Here is a 5,507-nt window from a genome sequence, read left to right as displayed (position 1 = left end):
GGGAGTAAGACTTATCTTCTTAATTTTACATACTCATGCATTGTTTAGAATTTTACCCAAGCTATTTAAAATTTAGACAAAACATCACATAAAAAAAGAAATCTAGGGCACCAGTGTACTTCAACTAATCCTCTGAGCTCATCAACTTCATGAATAGAACAACCCATTGCCTGCGGGTGAAATTCTTAAAGTAGACACTGACCAAAAAAAAAGCCTAAACATCACCAAGAGTGTTGCAAAAGAAATTTTTTGGAAAAGAGATAGCTAATTTGATTAAAAACATATTTTAAAAATTTTAAAGTTATCTATAGATTATATTACATATATTATTTTCTTTATAGAAATGTCAGCCCATTATGAATTAAATCTCTCTCCTTTATTACAATAAAACTTTTCTGCATGTGTGTGTGTTCCTCCCATACCCAAGATGATTCCCTCATCTGGTTGCTCATTGTCTCCTTGTTGTTTTTGCTCATTGTCTTCTCGTTGGTTTTGCTCAGTATCTGCTTGTTGTCTGCTCAATGTTTGCTTGTCTTCTTTAAGAGGCACTGGCAACTGAACCTGGGACCTCCCATGTGGGAGGTGACTACCTAACTGCCTGAGCCACATCCACTCCCACAATAAAACTTTAATATGTGGAAAAACATACATAAGTTGAGTTATACAATTTTTGAAGTTGCACTCTCCAGTAATGTAAAATTTTTAAGCATTTATCACATTATATCAAATTATATGACTTTTTTAAAAGAATTTATCACATTTGAAATTATATAACTATTTCTGCAACTAGTTGTTAAAATAAATATCTGGACTTCCCCACAGGTTATAAGCACTATGAGCTCTGGAATTCTTTAATTCTAACTCCTTTCTACATCAACTGTGCCTAGGAAATGGTAAGTGCAAAATAAATATTTGTGGAAAGAAGAGCAAGGATGAAGAAAGAAAGGAGGGACAGGAGTCACAGTGTGGTGGTTTGGAGCTGTAGTATATACCCCCAGAAACTACATTCTAAAATTAATCCATTCCTGTGCATGTGGACTTAGAGGAAATAGGCTCCTTTAATAACGCTACTTCAGTTAAGGTATGACCCACCTCAATCAGAATGTGTATTAGTCCTCTTCCTGGAGTCCTTTAAATAAGAGAATGTAAATCCAGGGGGAAAAGTCATGGAAGCAAGGAACTGAAAGCAATGAAACCCTGAAGAGAAGGGAGAGACCAGAAGACAGCACCATGCACCATGCCATGTGACAGAGGAGTCCAGGATCACCAATAGCTGGACTTTCGGAAGAAAGCATACCTTGATGAAGCCTTAATTTGAATATTTTCTTGGTCTCCAACTGTAAGCTATAATTTTCATTGTTTAAGCCAGTCTATTTCATGGTATCTCCTTTCAGCAGCCTAGGAAAATAAAACACACAGCATTTTTTAAGAAATGTCCAAGGCTAATCATGGAGAGCCATGTAATCAATGTGGAAGACCTGGTCCCATAACATTCTTCTAATAGCTGGTTCCAGCAGGGAACAGATCCTATTCTGTTTCAGGTTAGTGGAATTCAACCCAATCTGAACCAAAGTGGTTATATTGATGTACATAGTACAGAAAATTTGGTTAAAACTCATGCAAAGTCTATTAACCACAGTCCATCTTCCATCACAGGATTCGCTGTGTTATATGGTCCCATACTTTGTACAGTCCATTCAAAGTGTACACTTAGCAGCTATCATATTCATCACAGAGTTGTGCTGTCATCATCTCAGTAAATTTTAGAATGTTTTCATTACTCCAAAAGGAAAAATCCCATACCTCCTTATCCCCCCTATTGTTGTCTGTTAAAATTGATATATTCTTTGCTGAAAAAATATTATACTATTACCACGTGTTAATAACCAGGTGGGCTGGGGGAAAATATACCAAATGCAAGACATTGGCTAAAGTTAGGAGCAATATTTTGACAATGCTCTTTCATAGTTTGTAACAATTGTTTCACAACAATGCAAGATGGTAGTGGTGGGGTAATGTACAGTCTGTGTGATTATATACATGCTTGTTTTTTAAGTCCACAACTTTTACTATACATTTATTGTTTATGTACATTCATGTATGAGTGATATACTTCAGTAAAATAAAGTTTAAAAATTCAAACTCTGCAATGCTTATTGCCAAAAATCTCAGAAAGATTGTTAAAATATTTGAGTTAGATCCTTTGATTATACACAATTGAATATGAACATATTTGTGTCCTTCCTTTGATTTCAGCCTGTAGCTGAGTCTAGAAAGCTATTTAATATTGAGTTTTTGTTGAATTTCTTCTACATGTCAGGCAAAAACCTAAGGCCATACTTTTTCTTATGAAAAAAAAAATGCTTTTAAAAAAATAACTTTTCTAAAGGCTTGCTTTCATTGTTGAAAAAGAAAAACAAAACACCTGAAAACTGATATATGCTGTCATATACTATAATCCGTACTAATTCCCAATTGGTCCATCTTTGCAAATATTTTTTAACCATTGGGACACTATAGTCATGTATTTAAAAGCCAAATTTAAAATTTAATGATCTTCATGATGTCCATAAATCTTATGATGAGTTTAGGAATAATAATGGCAACAAAAAGGATATGATTATTAGAAGTCCTATTTTGGAAAGCATCATTAAGTCTAGGAAACCAAAGTTGGGTTTAGACTTATAACTATACTCTGAATTCTAGACCTGCTAGGAAGAACAACTAATAGGTGCCATCTGCAATGAAAATAATATATAGCATGCTTATATTTTGGAGACAAAAAAATTAAATATCATATAAGAACACATATATGTGTGACCATAAACTTGTTTTTTCTAGGGGATGTAATCCATTAATTCAACAAATAATACTATGTGTCAGAGAGTTATTTTTGGAGTTATTGTTATAGGCCACAATGTAAATCACAGCCAGAGAGCAGAAATAAAATAATTTAAAAACAATGCACTATATTAATTCATTCAATCTTTAAAATTATAACAGTGATAAATATAAAACAACATATTATTGCATTTGACAATACAGGCTTTTTAATCATACAAAATTAGTTTTAATTATTACAGCTAACCCTCTAACCCTGTTTCCTTGTCTGTATTACCATTCAGCAAATCACAGACTTTGAAAACTTAAAAGGAACTTAAATAATACATATTAAAACTCCAATTGGTCAGTAACACTTAGCAGCCCAGAAGGAAGCAATTTGTCTCTTAGACATCTAATAGTTTGCTTTGATCTTCAAATGCCATCCTTTGAATAAATAGCTTCATCATAGAAGACACTGAGGGTCACTTAAGAATATAAAAGAGTATAAAATTATTCTATTAGCATGTTAAGAATTATTAATACAGCATTTGGTGAAAAAATTAAATATATAATCTTATTGTTTGTATAGATTTTTTTTTTTTGAGGTACTGGGGCTGGAGACTGAACCCAGGTCCTTGCATGTGGGAAGCTAAGGCTCAACAGCTGAGCCACAACAGCTCTCCTGAGTTGTTTTTTTTTAATTTATTTGCTTGTTTTTGTTGTTGTTGTTTTTAGGAGGTACCGGTACCAAACCTGGGACTTTCCATGTGGAAGTAGGCATTCAACTGCTTCAGCCACATCCATGCCCTGTATACATTTTTTTTTGAGCCGTGTATATATTTTTATAATGTGATTAACACAAGTAAAAATTACCCTTGGTACACTCTCTGATACATTGTAGGCACTAAGTAAAAGTCTGTGAAATGATAGTGGCTTAGTTTGCTGGGTTGCTATGACAAATGCCATGCCACAAACTAGAATTTTATGATATTTGTATTATACAACAGGAATTTATTGGATCATGGTTTTGGAAGCTAAAATGTTTGCTTTCTTCTGCAGTTGGTAGCATCCTGGCTGACTGACATTCCTTGGGATCCTATGCTTTCCCATTACATGGCAATGTCCTCTCCTTTCTCTTTTGGGTTCTAGCTGACTTCCACTTTCGAGGTCCTCCATGTTCTTCTCTGACTCTAGCAAAAAGTTTCTTTCTAAGTCCTCTAGAAATCTGGATCAAGACCCAATCTCATTCAAATGAGTCACACCTTAAACAAAAATAATACATTCAAGAAGATTTATTTACAATGGGTTCATACCCACAATAATTCAGATTAAGAACATGTCTAAATTTGGGTACATAATCCAATCTACCACAGAAGGATAAATTGAATTATTTTGGTACTACTAGAAATATATATGACCTGCTACCCACAAACATTCATTCATTCATTCAAAACATAAAATCTCCATGTGTGATGTGTTGTGGAAATACTAAATATGCTAGACATGGTCTTACTCTTGAAATACATGGATACCAAGAGTGGGTACATGGTCTCACCAAATGCTTCCATAACATTTAATCCTTTTATTTATCCATTTGGTTAATATTTTTTAAGCATTTACAATGTATTAGTAGTATCTTAGGAATTGGGTATACATTTGAGGACAACAAAACCCCTTCTTTCATGAAGCTTCCACTCAGTCAGTATTCTACTGCATGTTTATCTTCTTTGGGTTTACCCATTACCTACAATTTTTAGCACATAGTAATAAATAGTCCAATTAGACATAAAGATAGCATGTGTGCCACACTCCCATATCCCAAACCCAAACATTAGCTAATTAATTATGGTTCTAATTCTCCAAGATTTCAAATGAGACCTAAGTATTGGTGTAAGCGCAGTATTCACACTAGCCATGATCAATCAATTTAACAAACAAGTTAAATCAACCCATCTCCTTTAACCTGAGTAAAATATAGAATGGAAACTGCAGAGGCAAACCATTGCTCCTGTGCAAGAAGCAGAAAGCAATATATTCAAAAATTTAGTTTTTAAAAATATCAGAGTAATAAAGAAGCAAAGAGGACTGAATGAACTAAATTTCCAGAGAGGGACTATTTCTTCTTTGGTAAAATGAGTTTCCTCATTGAGAGTTTGCCAAATATGGGAAGAGACTAAAGATCCAGCTTGACTTAAGCAGAGGGACTCTACTAGGAAAAAGATAAACTGGCTGAGCCATAGGTGGTTACTAGCCTGGGACTGAAAGGCACTGGACTCTAAAGAAACTTCAAACATGAGTCCTGTTTTCTCCGTTGGTCAAATGCTAAGTGTTTTGTGGGTCAAGGCAAAATGAAATCTCCTGCAGTCTTTCAGTGCTTAGGACATAAAGCAATACTAGAAGAAGAGACGAAAACAAACATACAATATGTCTCTTACTGGAAATATCAAAATCAGAGAAACACTAAATTTAACTGAATTTGCAACCTAGATTCTACTAAATTCATGAATGTACTATGGTGGTTTTTCCCTCAGTCTATCTGTATAACAGAGAATGGGAAAATCCTACTTGGGGGAAAATGACATTAACCTCAGTTTCTATGTTTCTGGTATTTGGGGGGGGCAGGGGTCAGGGGGGAGAGGCGGAGGGAGAGAGAGAGAGAGAGAACTGGAAAATGTGATTAAAAT

Source organism: Dasypus novemcinctus, chromosome 4, assembly GCF_030445035.2.
Source record: "Dasypus novemcinctus isolate mDasNov1 chromosome 4, mDasNov1.1.hap2, whole genome shotgun sequence".
NCBI classification, from domain to species: domain Eukaryota; kingdom Metazoa; phylum Chordata; class Mammalia; order Cingulata; family Dasypodidae; genus Dasypus; species Dasypus novemcinctus.
Note: the sequence above shows the minus strand (reverse complement) of the source record.